Here is a 16,935-nt window from a genome sequence, read left to right as displayed (position 1 = left end):
TTGTAAACAAGTCCACCCACTGGTTTCTCGTACTAACATATGCAGTTTCTATCACCCCATTCAGCACCTTCTCTCTCACAAAATGACAGTCAACTTCGATGTGCTTGGTTCTTTCATGAAACACTGGATTGGAAGAGATATGAACTATTGCCTGATTGTCACAACAGAGCTTCATTGGAGTACTGATGTCATATCCTATCTCCTGTAGAAGGTTCCTCAGCCACACTGATTCACAAGCAGTATGTGCCATGGCCCTACATTCTGCTTCTGCACTGCTTCTTGCCACAACTGTTTGCTTCTTACTTTTCCACATTACCAGGTTAGCCACCAGAAAGGTGCAATAGCCTGTGGTGGATCGTCTGTCAGACATAGAACCTGCCCAATCAGCATCGGTGTATCCTTCTACTACCAGTTTTCTACCACTCCTGTACAACAAACCATGACTAGGAGCTCCTTTCAGATACTTCACAATACTTAGCACAACATTCCAATGTGGGACCAATGGTTTCTGCATGAACTGACTCACCGCACTAATCACAAATAAAACTTCTGGCCGAGTAATGGTTAGATAGTTTAGTTTGCCTACAAGCCGTCGATATCTGCCAGGGTCTTCAAATACTTCACCTATATCACTGCTCAGCCTCGTATTTGTTTCCATAGGTGTCTCAGTCGGTTTAGTACCCAACAACCCTATTTCTTCCAATAAATCGAGCACATATTTCCTCTAACACAAATTAATGCCATGCTTATATCTTGCTACCTCTATGCCCAAAAAGTATTTCAACTTGCCAAGGTCCTTTGTCTGAAAGTGTTCCTGTAGGAATGCCTTCAATCTGTCAATGACCATTTTGTCATTCCCAGTCGCAACGATATCATCCACATACACCACCAATATTGTTTTGCCTGCTGAAGAGTCAAAATTGAAGACAGAGTGATCAACTTGGCACTATTTCATACCAAACTTCTTGACCACCTCACTGAACCTATCAAACCATGCTTGAGGGGACTGTTTAAGTCCATAAATAGCCTTCTTAAGTCTACATACCTTATCATCCTCCCCCTGAGCAACAAACCCTGGTGATTGCTCCATGCAGACCTCCTCGAGCAAATCACCATGCAAAAAGACATTTTTGATATCTAGCTGATGGAGAGGCCAATCATACATAGATGCAAGAGAGATGATGACACGAACTGACCCTATCTTAGCAACCGGGGAGAATGTCTCTGTGTAGTCAATGCCATAGGTTTGGGAGTACCCTTTGGCAACCAGTTGTGCCTTTAGGCGCTCAACATGACCATCTGGCAAGTACTTAACACTATACACCCACTTACAACCGACAGCCTGCTTCCCAAGAGGAAAAGCGGTGAGATCCCAAGTGTGATTATGATGTAGAGCAGAGAGCTCTTCTTCCATACCACGACACCACTCTAGAGAGGTAAGGGCTTCCTGGACATCCTTACGAGCAACCACGGAGGATAACAAAGAGATGAACTGGCGATGGGAGGCGGAGAGGTGGGTAAGTGAAACAAAATTGGAAATAGGGTGAAGGGTGCAAGTACATTTACCTTTCCGAAAGAAAATAGGGAGATCTAGGTTGGAGCTGGTGTCGGAGCCGGAGTTGGATTTGTTGACGGTGATGAAGCTGGAGGAGTTGCAGCCAGTACACGTGGGCAATGTGTATACACGTGACGGATGGGTGGACGGTCAACCAACGGTGGCACCGGAGGCAAGGACATAGGCATGATTGGAACCAGAGGAGGTGGATCAGCCATGGGAAAAGGAAGAGGAGGTGGTGATGAGGAGGAAGCAGTAGCACCGGACTCAACGAAGAATGGAGTAGACTCGAAGAATGTAACATCAGCACATACCAAGGTACGACGAGAACTGGGATGATAACACTTTTACCCTTTCTGAGTTCGGGAATAGCCAAGGAAGATGCATTTCAGGGAACATGCATCTAACTTGTCAGTCCTGGGACCCAGATTATGAATGAAGCAGACATACCCAAATACCCGAGGAGGATGCGAAAACGGAGACATGTTGGGGAATAAGACACTAAAAGGAGAACGGCCATCAAGGATAGACGTGGGCATCTGATTAATTAAGAAGCAAGAGGTGAGCATTGCATCGCTCCAAAAGGTTTTGGGAACATTCATGTGGTGCATGAGGGAGTGTGCCGTTTCTACAAGATGACGACAAGTATTCATGTCCATTATCAAAACAGAAAATTTTGATGTGAACGCCAAATTGATTGCGGATCTTAGCATAAAATTTCTGGAAGATGGCAAATAATTCACTTCTTTTTTTCATTAAATAGAGCCACGTCATTATTGAACAGTCATCAACAAAAATAACAAAATATTGGTATCCATTATATGACATCACTTTAAAAGGACCCCAAACATCTGAATGAATTAAATAAAAAAGACTCGACACACGATTATCGACCCTAGAACGAAAGGGAACACGATGGTGTTTCCCAAATTGACACGACTCACAATCTAAAACAGAAAGTTGACTCAATGAAGGGACTAAGGACTGCAACACTTTCAATGAAGGGTGACCAAATCTACAATGCCACTGGAGGGGAGAAATGGATGACTGAAGGGCCATCGACGTTTGTCCACCACCATCAAGATAATACAGTCCACTGGCTTCATGCCCTCCACCAATCTTCATCCCCATCTTGAGATCCTGAAAAACACACATAGAAGGGTAAAATGTGATGGATCACTTAAGGAACTTGGTCAGCTTACTAGCAGACATAAGATTAAATGGAAAATTAGGTACATATAAAACAGATGATAGGGATACAGGGTCTAGGTCAACATTACCAACACCACAGATAGATGATGTGGAGCCATTATCAAGGGTAACAGATTGTGATGTTGAGCAATGAGTGAGAGATGAAAACACACCTAGAGTTCCCGTCATGTGATCGGAGGCTCCAGAATCAATAATCCAGGGGTTGGGTGTGGATGCCAAACAAGCCATACCTGAGTGTGCAAAGGAAGTTGTGTTCTGCTGCAACTTGGATTGAACAAACCTCTCATACTCATCCCGAGGAGCACTCACCATCTCCTTGCTTGGGCCATCTGAGGGGGTAGAAGGCAACAGGTCAGCTGACCGGTTCTCTTGTCTAGAACTGAAACTGGTGTCACTAGTCATGGCATGGTTGGCCCATGTCGAGGGAGGACCATGTAAGTCGTAGCAGTAGTTAATGGTATGTCCATCCAATCCACAATGAGTACACTTCTGTGGACCCGAGTCACGTCCTCTGCCACGAGCTCCCCTGAATCTCTGCCTCCAGTACGACCACCACCATGGGTATGTGTAGATCCACCACTACACTTCTGCCAGGCTGGGCTCCTCGAGCCCCACTTCTGCCACCTCGACCTCTCAACATTGCAAATGCTGATTTATCGGAGATATTAGAATCCATAGATCCAATGGAAGCCCTCCGAAGATGGGCAAACACCTCCTCTAAAGATGGAAGAGCATATCCCCTTAGTATCTAAGCTCGTACTGGTTCATACTCAGACTTCAGCCCCACCAGAAACCGTGTCACATCAAGCTGCTCTCGCTGTTGCTGTTGAACTTTGACATCAGAAGTGAGAGGATGATAGACATTTAACTCATTACGGATATTCCTCACACTGGCATAGTACTCCTCAAGGCTCTGACTTCCCTGTTGCAGATTGAAGTATTCCTGATACAGTTGATATACCCTAGTGGTATTATCCTGACCTGAATACAGTTTCTTAGCATGATCCCACACCTCTTTGGTTGTGTCAAGAAACATGAAGTTCACACTGATTTTGGGTTCCATACTATTCCACAACCATGTAATGATCTATGCATCTTCCCATTCCCAGCCTTCGTACTCTTGAGAATTAGTAGGGGGTTTCTCCTCTCTTATATGCTTCACTTTCTTCTTTGCCTTCAGAAAAACCTCTACAGACTTGGCCCAAGGAACATAATTCTCTCCATTCAGTTTAATGGAGGTCATTTGGACATTCAGGTAGTCAGTAGAGATCATGACACTAGGTTTACTATCACTGTTATCTGCCATTGCCAAACTCCTTATCACTGAATTATGAGCACTACACACTGCACACTACACACAGACACTTCATCGAAATCTGCACACTGATTTCAACAGTAATAAATGCTGAGAACTGCAACACCACAAACCCTACTCACCGAAATTTGCACACTGATTTCAGCAGTATTAAATGCTGAAAATGACAACACCACAACCCCTACTCACCGAAGTCTACACACTGATTTCAGTGATATCAAATGCTGAAAACCACACTTGTAACACCACAAACCCTAATCCATAGTTATAGGGAGTTTCACCATTAAGTAGACACTATTGCCCTTCGATTCACACACAAATTAGAATAAACCCTAGCATACTGCAATATGAAAACCCATCATGCGAACTGTACTACACCTCTCATGTATTCCATAACAGATAATAATAATAAAAAAAAAAAACTTTACCTCATTGCCTGAAGGCCAACCACACGAAGGGCTGAGACACCACTGCACCACACGTACCAGCCCTAACTAGGGCATAGAAACCACAACAACCAATCACCAATGACACAATCGGAGGCATAGGAACCTCCTAGGGAAGAGGGTGATCACTCATTTTCAGCCCTTTTCCTAGTTTCGAACTCACAGTTGAGAAACCCAAGAGAAACCCTAATTTGAATGCGCAAAAGACAGAATTTTAGCAAGTCTGATTTGTTGAACCTTGCTCTGATACCATGTTAAAGTTTGACCTGTCCTAGAATTCTATCTTGTTCGTTGACTGTAAAGTAAAGTAAAGTAAAGTAGGAGAAGAAAGAGGAAGAGAGAAAGATGAGGAAAGAGAGAAAGGCTGGTTCGAATTAGAGAAAGATTCATCTCCCTAGATTCGGCCAGACCTGTTATTATATTATTAACTAAATGGAAAAGACTTAAGTGCCCTTCTTTAAGTAAGAAGCACTCGAACTAACATAACAGTACACATCAACCTTCTCAACAAGTATAAAGACCAAAATACCCTTTCACTAACACCACTAACAAGAAATTATCGCTAAGAGTGAATAACCTAGAAAAAAATGATTTTCTAAGAATAAAAAGAAGAACAAAAATATTTGAATAAATGTAACGATGATAAAAGGATGAAAAGTAGATTGTGATGAACAAGGCTTTGAGATTCACTTGATCGATTTGCTTAACTGGTCTCGACTTTGATTCATATTCATTTCTCAATTGCAGGTTTCACATCCCAAACAAGCAATCGGAAAGTATAGCTTTAAAACCAATGACGAGAATAAAAATATTTGTTCCGAGAGAATTAATTCTTGATAAAGAACATAATGATATATTCTTACAAGCTACCCAAGAACAACAACATATCAGATTGACAATATTGCAGTCAAGGATCAACTCATAAAATAAATCTACCAAATTAATTATTTTCTAATAAATTGCACATAAAAAGAGCATGACTAATCTTATATGGAAATTGAAGAATATAACTTTAGGGTTTATCCAAATAGTAAAAGAAATCTCTCAAGGATCAACTCATCCTTGTTGAAGCTTTATCCACGCTTGGACGTCATTCTTCCCTCTTCTTTTCTGTGAAAGAATGAAAAAATAATGCCAAAATAACCTCTGCAAGTCATCCCCTTTTTAGGTTTGATTTTCCTTTTTATTGTGTTGTCAGACTCCTCAATCTGCTCAGCCCGGATCCGTGTATTATCCCCCAATTTTCGCCTAGATAGAGATTGATTTAGGAAAATCTATCAATAGATTAATTGTATCTCTATCTCTTATCTGTCCATAGCCTCAAGAATCACCAAATTTCGACATCTGTAAGGAAATATATGCCCAAAATACTGGACTCTTTTCAGAGTAAAACGGGAAACGAATCAACACTCATACTTGGGCCATGGAACTTGGGTTTGGGTTTTTTGGACTTATGTTTGGGCTTTCCTTCATTCAATTATTAATTTTTTCAGCATAAAAATTGCATAAATAATAAAATGGACATTTATAAAATTATTATGGAAAAATATTACTTTTAAACTCTTTATTTTACAAATGTCAATTGTTGAGTACACTTTAGATATACATTTTCATGCTTCCGTCACAATCCCCAACCAGCTTATTGCTGGTCCCTAGCAATTTAAGTGCAAATAAAAAGATAAAGCATGATGATTAGCTTAAACAGAAATCTAGCAAAACCGCTTAAGCATTTGAAACAAAAGGGTCGAAAAAAGATTATAAATGCTATCAAGATTACTTCAATTGTAACTTCCAAAAGTAAATGTGTGTGAACTAAGAAAAACTGCAATACCACAAACCGCAATACATATGGCCTTGAGAATTGATCAGAGTAAAAACCTCAACTCCATATCCTCACAGGTAAGTTGTTTTAAGGCAAGGGGTTTCTCTCATGGAGTTGAAAATCAGATAATCACTCAAGAAAAAGGCCAAATTTACGGACAAATAAACAAACGATCATTGATTAGAAGATAGGGGAGTTAGCTGATTAGAACTCCACTATTCTTACCACAAACCAGCTTTAGGATTTTGATCAGTCAACTATGAGAGCAATACAAATAGAAATTGAGCCTAGTGAGAAAGACTGTTCCCCAAGAAAAGTTATTTGTCTTTTGAATTGACAGAAGACTTTATTGTACCGAGTCTTCTTCTTCAAAAAAAAATTTCTTTATTTTTTATTTTTGATAACGCAAAGTAGGGAAAGTGTAAAGTTTCTCATATAACTAATATTACACATGTTATTATAAAGGTTTCACATAACATAACACGAACTAGCTCCCCCTCTCTTTTTTTTTTCTTTTTGTTTTTGGAAATTGACCAATATCATCCTTTAGCTTATCATCAAAACATTCCTCAAACCAAGCAATGTCATTCTAAACAGCAACTAACAATTCAACAGGTCAATGAAAGTTCATAAGTTATTTCCTTAACTCTCCACTCACTCACAAAAGATGTGTGAGAAAAATGTGCACTTAAACATGACAATTCTCTTAATTATATATATTGAACATCCATCAAACCACAAAGCTTAGTATTGTGCGCAAAAAGTTCTTAGAAGTTATTCTTTGATAATCAAGATAGAAAAATTGACTTAAACAAGACAATTTTGAAATCATACCTAGATAGAAAAGCAGAAAGTCCAATCTAAGCTTCTCAAGCATGCAATGCAAACTTATTCACACAAAATCTACCAGAATAAAAACAATAAGTAGAGTGTTGGTTGTCTCTCTCTTTCACACAAGAAGAATGTATATAAAAAAAGTGTGTATATTATGTGCATGCAATGCTACCACCCCCAACCTGAACGAGACAATGTCCTCACTGGCGTAAAAAAATAAAAGAAATAATAAAGCAAAGGGTAGGGGACACCTGATCGATGGACTGAGACTAAACCAGGAAATTTATCAAGTAGAAGAAGGAAACATAAAAACTAATAAAAGAAAAACAAAAACAATTAAAAGAAAAGAAAAATAAAAGTGGTAGTGCAGAAAGATAGAACCTGGTTAAGAATTGTAGACCGGAGCTACAAGAGTGATCTCCATAGGTTGGTCTACCCTCTCCACATAATGCTTCAACCGTTATTCATTGACTTGGAAAACTCTTCCATTGATCGAATCCTCAATCTCAACAACACCATTAGGAAAGACTTGTTTCACCACAAATGGACCTGTCCATCTAGATCTCAACTTTCTTGGGTGGAGATGCAAACGGGAATCATATAGATGCACCCGATGGTTTGGTTCAAAATTCTTCCTTAGGATTTGTTTATCATGAGCCGCTTTTAGTTTAGCATTGTAGATCCTAGAATTATCATATGCATCATTCCTTAGTTCTTCTATCTCTGATAACTTAACTGTAACTTCCTTTGAATACCTACAGCATTTAAATCAAAGTTAAGTGCTTTAATAACCCAATAAGCTTTATACTCAAGCTCTATAGGTAAATGACACACTTTCCCATAAATGAGTCAGTATGGTGACATCCCAAGGATAGTTTTATAAGTAGTACGGTACGCCCAAAGTGCATCAAAAAGGTGTAAAGACCAATCTTTATGGTTCGGGTTGACCGTCTTTTCCAAAATTTGCTTGACCTCCCTATTAGTTAACTCAGCTTTCCCATTGGTCTATGGATGGTAAGCAGTTGACACCTTGTGAATAGTGTCATACCTGCGCATCAAAGCTTTAAAAGAATGACTACAAAAATGTAACCCTTGATGACTAATGATCACACATGGTGTACCATACCTAGATAACACATTTTCTTTTAAGAACTTAACAACAACTATGTTATCATTAGTATGACACGGCACAGCTTCAACCCATTTAGACACATAGTCAACAGCAAGCAGAATATAAAGATAACTAAAAGAAGGCGAAAATGGCCCCATGAAATCAATACCCCAACAGTAAAAAATCTCACCAAGATGGGGCTAAGGGGCATCGTGTGACAACGAGTTAATGTACCTAACCTTTGGCACCTATCACGAGAACGACAAAAGGCATTAATATCCTTAAACAAAGTAAGCTAGTAAAGACCACTTTGCAAAAACTTTGCAGCCGTTTCTTCATAGAAAAATGGCCACCACAAGCTTCAGAATGATAGAAATTCAGGACACTATTAATCTCACTTTCTGGAATACCACACCTCATGATTTGGTTATGGAAATACATAAACAAGTAGGGATCATCCCAAAAAGAATTTCTTACCTCAACTAAGAACTTGCGTTTATCTTGTGCACTCCATTTTGATGGAACTTCACCTGAAACCAAGTAGTAAACGATGTGGGCATACCATGACACTTGGCTAATGGTGAACAAATGCTCGCCAGGGAAGTCATCTCGAGAATTATTGAACTCTAATTGGGACTAATGATTAGCCACCACATTTTCAACACCCTTCTTATCCTTGATTGTTAGATTAAATTCCTACAAAAACAAAATCCACCTAATCAAGCGAGCCTTAGCATCCTTCTTAGAAAGAAGGTGCTTAAGAGTGGTAAGGTCAGTAAACACAGTAATAGGTGAACCAATGAGATAAGCATGAAATTAATCTAAAGAGAAAACAACAGATAATAGCTCCTTTTCAGTTGTAGAATAATTCCTTTGAGCACTATTAAGAGTTCTACTAGCATAATAAATAACAAAGGGCTTCCCCTCCCTTTGTTGGCCTTAAACAACTCCCACTGCATAGTTACTAGCATTACACATAATCTCAAATGGAAGATTCCAATCCAGTGACTGCATGGTCGGTGCAGTGGCTAGATTAGTGATGAGAGTTCTAAAAACTTCTTCACACTCTAGGGTCCAATCGAGCTCAACATCTTTGACTAGGAGGTTGCATAATGGTCATGCTATAGTAGAAAAATTTTGTATGAACCTCCTGTAAAAACCAGCATGTCTGAGAAAAGACTGGACTTCGCTTATTGCTTTGGGAGTGGGTAATTTAGAGATCAACTCCATTTTGGCCTTGTGAACCTCTATTCCTCTTTTAGACATGATGTGCCCCAAAACTACACCTGAAGACACCATGAAATGGCATTTTTCCCAGTTAAGCACATTCCTTTTTCTTCACACCTATTCAAAACTACTTTCAAATTAAGTAAGCATGAATCAAAAGAATCACCAAAAATAGTCAAATCATCCATAAAGACTTCCATGCATTTTTCAACTATATTAGAAAACACACTAAGCCTGCAACGTTGAAAAGCAGCTGGAGCATTACATAAACCAAATGGCATCCTATGAAAAGCATAAGTACCAAAAGGCAATGTAAAAATAGCCTTATCCTGATCTTCTAAGACTATCTCAATCTGATAATAGTTTGAATAACCATCAAGAAAGCAATAGAAAGGAAGACCAACTACACATTCTAGATTTGGTCAATAAATGGCAACGGAAAATGGTCTTTTCGAGTAGCTACGTTTAATTTCCTATAGCCAATGCACATGCGCCACCTAGTTACTACCCTAGTGGGAACAAGAACTCCTTCCTCATTTTCAACTACTGTGATCCCTGATTTCTTTGGCACAACCTGTGTAGGACTAACCCATTTACTGTCAAATATAGGATATATGATTCCTGTGTCTAACCGTTTTAAGACCTAATTTTTAACTTCTTTCATTATTGGGTTCAATCTTTTTTGGGGGTCTCGATGTGGGATAGTTCCTTCTTCTAAATGAATCCTATGGGAACATATCAGTGGACTTATACTTTTAATGTCAGCTATGGTCCAACCTAGTGCATCCTTATGTTCTCTTAATAGATTTATCAATTTCTCATCCTGCTCAACACTAAGTTCAAAAGATATTATAACAAGAAAAGTATCACCTGGTCCCAAAAATGCATGTTTCAATCCTTCAGGTAGTGGGGATAACTCCACTTTGGGTGTCTCCATAGAAGATGGCATCGGATGGTTTCTCTCACGTGGCAACTCCTTAAAGCGTGGTTGCCAAAACTTCTTTTTCTTATCCTGCATATCATTAGAAATAGAGGAAACATTAGAAACATCATTAGTAGGATAAAACAAAAATTCAGAATTCAAATCAGAATTACAGAGGAGATACTCTAAAGATTCAGAATTTTCCCTTTCATCTACTTCCTCTGTAATGAGAGAGTCTATCATATAGGCATGATAGCACTCATCCTTGTCTCGGGGCTACTTTCCAACATGAAAAATGTTCACCTCAAGGGTCATATTCCCAAATAAAAGCTTCGTCAAACCATTCCTACAATTAATAAGAGCATTGGTTGTAGCAAGGAATGGTCTTCCTAAAATAAGCAGAATCTTTGACTCACTGTTAACTACAGATTGGGTATCTAAAACCGGAAAATCAACAGGATAATAGAATTTATCAATCTAAAGCAAAACATCTTCCACTAATCCCCTTGGTTTCTGAATAGAACGGACAGCCAACTGTAACACAACGGATGTGGGTTTTATCTCTCCAAGACCTAACTGCAAGTAAATTGAATAAGGCATTAAGTTTACACTTGCTCCTAAGTCCAAGAGAACTTGACCGAATTCTTGTGTCCCAATATAACAGGAAATTATGGGGCACCCTGGATCTTTGTACTTTGGCAGCATTCTCTGCTCAATCACCGCACTTACTTGTTTTGTCAAAAATACAATTTTCTTGACATGGTGTCTCCTTTTCATGGTACATAGATCCTTGATCACCTTGGCATAAGCTAGTACCTGCTTAATCACATGCAACAAATGTAGATTAATCTTAACTTCTTTCAAATGTTCCAAAATCTCACCTTGGTTGTCTAAAAATTTTCTTCATTTTTTGGCTCTTTTGAGGGGGCATCTTCAGTTCTGCTCGAAGTGGTGACATTTGTGAGAGGTGGGTTTGGCAAAGGCCCATCTAAAACCTTACCACTGAGTAGTGATGGTGTGGACCCCCTTAATATTTTTCGGATCAGAGGTGGATTCCTGTACCATATGTGACCCCTTCGGATTGGTTTGAGGCTGAGATGGAATTTTGCCTTTCTCTTGTATAGTAAGAGCATTGGTAAGATTAGTTATCTGACTCTTGATATCCTTGTTCTCTTCAACCACCCGTGCAAGAACAAATTCAAATTTTTGGTTAGTCTTATTTTGTACCACTATAAATGCTTGAAGTGTTTCCTCTAAAAGATTCCTATTCAGTCGAGCATTGTATTGGGGTGTAGGATGAAATCTGGATGGTTGTGCCTCTACACTCCAATTGTTGTTGGATGATGTGGATTGGTTCTGATCCTTCCAACTAAAATTTGGATGGTTCCTCCAGCTATGGTTATAGGCCTCTCAATAGGGTGAGAAAGGTTTCCTATACATTCCTAAGGCATTACACTGTTCTTCATAAACCTCTCTCATCTCACCATAGGTTGGGCAATCCTGAGCTAAGTGATCTAATCCCCCACAGACAAAACATGAAGTTTGAGTTTCTACCCTGGCTACCGTGTGGGTGACTTTATTATTTCTCATCTTTAAGGCCTCAAGTTTCCTTGTTACAACTTCTAATTGCGCTTTGAGGTTGTCTTCCTCCTTGAGATGGTAAATCCTAGTTGGATGTGACTTTTTAGTACTATTAGTAGCACTAGGTCCAGTCCACGTGTGAGCTTTCTCAGCTAACTCATTTAGGTAATCTATGGCTTCTTCAGGATCCTTTTACAAAAACTTCCCATTACACATCATCTCTCTGAATTGGTGCTCCCTACTGGTTAATCCCTCATAAAAGTAACTAACTAGCCTTCAACTTTCATACCCATGGTGTGGACACAGGTTCTGTAGCTCTTTGAATCTCTCCCAGGTTTGGTATACGGTTTCACTATCCTTTTTAGAAAAGGTTGAGATCTGTCTCGTAAGGTTATTGGTCTTATGGTGCGGGAAGTACTTGTTAAAGAATGTTTGGGTCATCTCCACCCATGTACCTATGGATCTCGGTCTCAAAGAGTATAGCCAATTCTTAACTCTCTTTTTCAAGGAAAAAGTGAAAAATTTTAGCCTAACAATGTCTACAATATCAGCTCAGTTATGAAAGGTGGCCACTACCTCTTCAAATTCCTTAATGTGCACATATGGATTCTCACTGTCTAAACCATAGAAATTAGACAAGAGTTGGATCATTCCAGGTTTGAACTCAAATTGTGGTGTATTCAGAGGGAACATGATGCATGATGGTGTGGCTGTCCGGGTGGGGTGCAGGTAGTCTTTTAAAGACCTAACATGGTTGTCCTCATGTTGACTCATGGTTTCAGAATTAGAGAACGAACTAAATGCTACTTCTTCTTCAGGGAGTGGTGGTGGGTCTATTCGTATCTGTCTAGTGAATCTCCCTCTTTTGTCCCTCGGTCTATTCATACACCCTCAACTCCTATATTTTTTTTTTGGCTTACAAAAAGGAGAAAAGGAAAATAAGATAAAAAAAATAAAATACAACTAAAGAAAATGAAACAAACAAAGGAAATAAAATAGAAGTAAAGAATGTTCAAACTCAATTGTTGGTTTGGCTTCCACGGCAATGATGCCAAATTTTGTGTCTCGCCCAAAATTATTGCCCTTGGCTAAGCGGTCGTGGAAGCGTAGCTTTAGGTGTCAAATCCATAAAGAAGCTGATTAAACCAACAAAAGAAGTTATCGCTAAGAGTGAATAACCTAGAAAAAATGATTTTCTGAAGCAAAAGTATTTGAATAAAAGTAAAGATGATAAAAGGATGAAAAGTAGATTGTGATGAATAAGGCTTCAAGATTCACTTGTTCAATTTGCTTAACTGGTCTCGATTTTGATTCATATTCATTTCTCAATTGCAGGTTTCACATCCCAAACAAGCAATCGGAAAATATAACTTTGAAACCAACGACAAGAACAAAAGTATTTGTTTCGAGAGAATTAATTTTCGATGAAGAACATAATGATCTATTCTTACAAGCTACCCAAGAACAACAACATATCAGATTGACAGTATTGCAGTCAAGGATCAACTCATAAAATAAATCTACCCAATCAATTATTTTCTAACAAATTGCACATAAAAAGAGCATGACTAATCTTATACGGCAATTGAAGAATATAACTTTAGGGTTTATCAAAATAATAAAACAAATCTCTCAAGAACAAAATTTAACATTGAAATCTCTCAATGAATCAAAGTAAAATAATAAGTAAAACACATCGATCAAGGTCCTCCCTAGACTTGTTGAAGCTTTAGCCACGCTTGGATGACACTCTCCCCTCTTCTCTTCTATGAAAGGCTGAGCAAAATAATGCCAAAATAACCTCTGCAAGTCGTCCCCCTTTTAGGTTAGATTTTTTTCTCAAAAATCACTGAATTTAGATATCTGTAAACAAAAGATATGCCCAAAATACTGGACTCTATTCAAAGTAAAACGGGAAACGAATCAGCACTCATACTTGGGCCATAGAACTTGGGTTTGGGTTTTTTGGACCTACGTTTGGTCTTTCCTCCATTCAAATATTAATTATTTCAGCATAAAAATTGCACAAATAATAAAATTGACATTTATAAAATTATTATGGAAAAATATTACTTTTAAACTCTTTATTTTAAAAATGTCAATTGTTGAGTACGCTTTAGATATACATATTCATTCTTCCGTCAAACCCCGCTACAATGGATCCACCAGTGATCATGTTGATCACCCCCCGGATTGGTATTTCTTCTGGTAGCGGACGAGGTGGCTGCTCGTTCTATCTACTAGTCTCTAGGGCATCTTTCTGCCGATCTCCCTGTCGGTCCCCTGACCTTTCTCCTCGTGCAAAATGTAGTTTTTCAAATACCAACGGCAGATGAGTACCTCGATCTCGTCGTGGAGGTTTTTGCAATTCTCCGTGCTATGACCATGGTCCCAATGAATGTGGCAATAAACATTTGGGTTCCTGGTTACTAGGTCTCCTCATAGCTTGGGTGGCCATCTGACAATGGAGGAGTCATTAATGGCCATTAAGATCTCTCCTTGCTTCATGTTAAGGGGAGTGTAGTTGGTTCTCTCCACTGGCGGGGTCCTGGAACGCCGACCTAACCTATAGCTTCGGGAGGGGGACTTACTCCTCGAACGCGAAGATTTGCTTCTTCTCCTTTGGGACTTGCTCTGTTTTCTTTTCTATTTATTGTTGCTCGTTCCTTCTTCTTCTCTCTTTCTCTTTTCACCTTGCTGGTTTTCTGTCTTCTAGTTAATCTCCTTTTCTATGCTTATTAACTGATCGGCTAGCCTGAGGAGCTCGGTGATGTTCTTTGGCTTGTTTGCTACAATATGCCACTTAAATTCCTCATGAGTAAATCCCTTCCGAGCCGCGGTAAGGCGTATTGTTGGATCAAGGTCTGGTATCTGCAAATAGGTTTCGTTGAAGTGCTTGATGTAGCTTCAAATTGATTCTCTTTCCCTCTGCACCACGTTCAAAAGGCTCTCCTGCGACTTTAGGCACTTCTTACTAGTGATGAAGTGGGTTGTAAACATGTCTACAAATTGTGCCCAACTTTTGATAGAACCCGGTGTGAGGTTCCTATACCAGGTATGAACTATGCCCCTGAATGTGGTGGATAAAGCCACGCACATACAAGCCTCATTGGAACCAGCAAGATGCATCTGGGACTAGAAGGCGTCTACATGATCATTGGGGTCGAAAGGCCCATCGTACTTGTCTAGTGGTGGTACTTTGAAATCTTTTAACATTGGGGCCGCTAGGAGCTCAGGTGACAAGGGGGATGGCCAGTTCAACAAAGCAAGCATTGTTCTCGTGGCAACCAAGCTTACCTCTCTTTCTCTGCTTCGCCCTACTAGGTGGCTGGGCTTCGCTGGCGGGCTGTTCCTAGCTGAGGAATGGCGAGTCTTACGACGTCGCTACTGCTGCTTCTTTGTTGGCATTGCATTTGTGCTACCGGCCTTAGTGTTGTCAAGTATCTCGATTTTGCTCTAAATAATGGAGCAAGGTGGATCGTGACTGGTGCTGGCTGTCGCAGGGTGCCAAGGGGTCTCCTCTCGAGCCCGCACCTTGAGCCATGAGCTAACAATCTACGTTCTCCTACTACAGAAGTTGCCCACTATGCCTCTCAGGCTGGCTGAGCTCGGGCATGTCCTTAGAGTTCCCCCTTTGAGAGATTGGGGGAGTACGTCGTTCATCTACTCTACCCCATGGTGGGGTTCATCCCGTGGGAGGGACTAGTACTTGTGAAGTTCTCTCACCCCGGGGAGGAGACTGGCGGACACTCTAAAGGGCCCGGTGCTGGTTCTGGTTCTGAGTTTATCCTTGATGTTGACTTGTTGGCTGGTTCGGCTATAGTCGTGGGAACTGCTGCTGGTACTACTGGTAGAAGTAATATTGCTAGAACTACTAGAACTGGTGAATTTGTTGCATCTGGATCTGCATCATCCGAACACTCTGAACAAGGTCGTTAAACTGGGAATGCCAGATGGTGCCAATTGATGGGATTGACATGACCTTTCGATCGCTTCCCACAGACGGTGCCAATTGATGGTGTACGATTTGGATTCTCCAAGTTGTAGTGCAGCTTGAACGTCTGTCGCCAAGTAGGTCGCTCGAACTGCAAAGAAAGGGAGGAATCAAAGAACTCGGGGTGGCTAACCCGGCGAGGTCGCTCGAACTGCAAAGAAAGGGAGGAATCAGAGAACCTGGGGTGGCTAACCCGGCGAGGTCGCTCGAACTGCAAAGAAAAGGAGGAATCAAAGAACCCAGAGTGGCTAACCCGGTGAGTTGAGAGTTTGGGAAATAGGAGAGCTAGAATGCACTTAATCGTGCATACCTAGGTCCTAGGGGTTGATGCCCTTATATAGTTGAGCTGTCGTACGTCTCACGAAACAACACTGGGATCCTTGGTCTGTGTAGATGGGATCCGTTTTGCTTTAGAAGGAGAGTAATGTACCAGTCAATGAAGTTTATCGTTACCGCCGATCCGGGCGAGGAGAGGATAAGGCCTACGTTATGCAGTGTGATCCTGGGAGATTCGGAGTCCGCTGAGAAGCTTCTGGAGTTGATTACATGTCACTTCGGTACTCGGGTGCCGAAGCGGCTTTGGTGCCGAGGTGGCTCTGTGCCGAGATGCCCGAACACCTAGGCTCCCGAACTACTAACAAGGCTCCCCATGCTGAGTTTTCATCCTATTGACAGGCCGTGTCCACATGTCCTTTACTTACTATGTCAGGCCAAATCACCCCTCATCAGAAATCATTAAAACTAGATGAATACGATCACAAAGATGAGGAGATGATGCCTCTTCATATGACGTTGATGAGGCTAATAGCCAAGGATGATCATAATCCATCATTGTCTTCATGAGGAAAACTTGCTTTGTCAAGAAAAATATCTTTGTCAAATGGTCCAAAGAGCCACTACCTTTTTATATACTTGC

General features: G+C 40.3%; 1 non-coding gene and 1 pseudogene across 1 annotated transcript; one reads left to right on the top strand and one right to left on the bottom strand.

The window, feature by feature from the left end:
* Positions 1-7,644: 7,644 nt before the first annotated feature.
* LOC148853002 (uncharacterized) lies at positions 7,645-9,594 on the bottom strand (annotated as a pseudogene).
* A 2,717-nt stretch (positions 9,595-12,311) lies between these two features.
* LOC148853001 (small nucleolar RNA R71) lies at positions 12,312-12,418 on the top strand. The gene has a single exon (XR_016100006.1). It is a non-coding gene; the product is annotated as a small nucleolar RNA R71 (small nucleolar RNA).
* The last annotated feature ends 4,517 nt before the right edge of the window (positions 12,419-16,935 follow it).

The sequence above is a fragment of the Nelumbo lutea genome, chromosome 5 (assembly GCF_056320005.1).
Source record: "Nelumbo lutea isolate HS-2025 chromosome 5, American lotus-T2T, whole genome shotgun sequence".
Lineage (NCBI taxonomy): Eukaryota > Viridiplantae > Streptophyta > Magnoliopsida > Proteales > Nelumbonaceae > Nelumbo > Nelumbo lutea.
The sequence above is the reverse complement of the archived record's forward strand: the minus strand, read 5'-3'. Positions and strand labels throughout refer to the sequence as shown.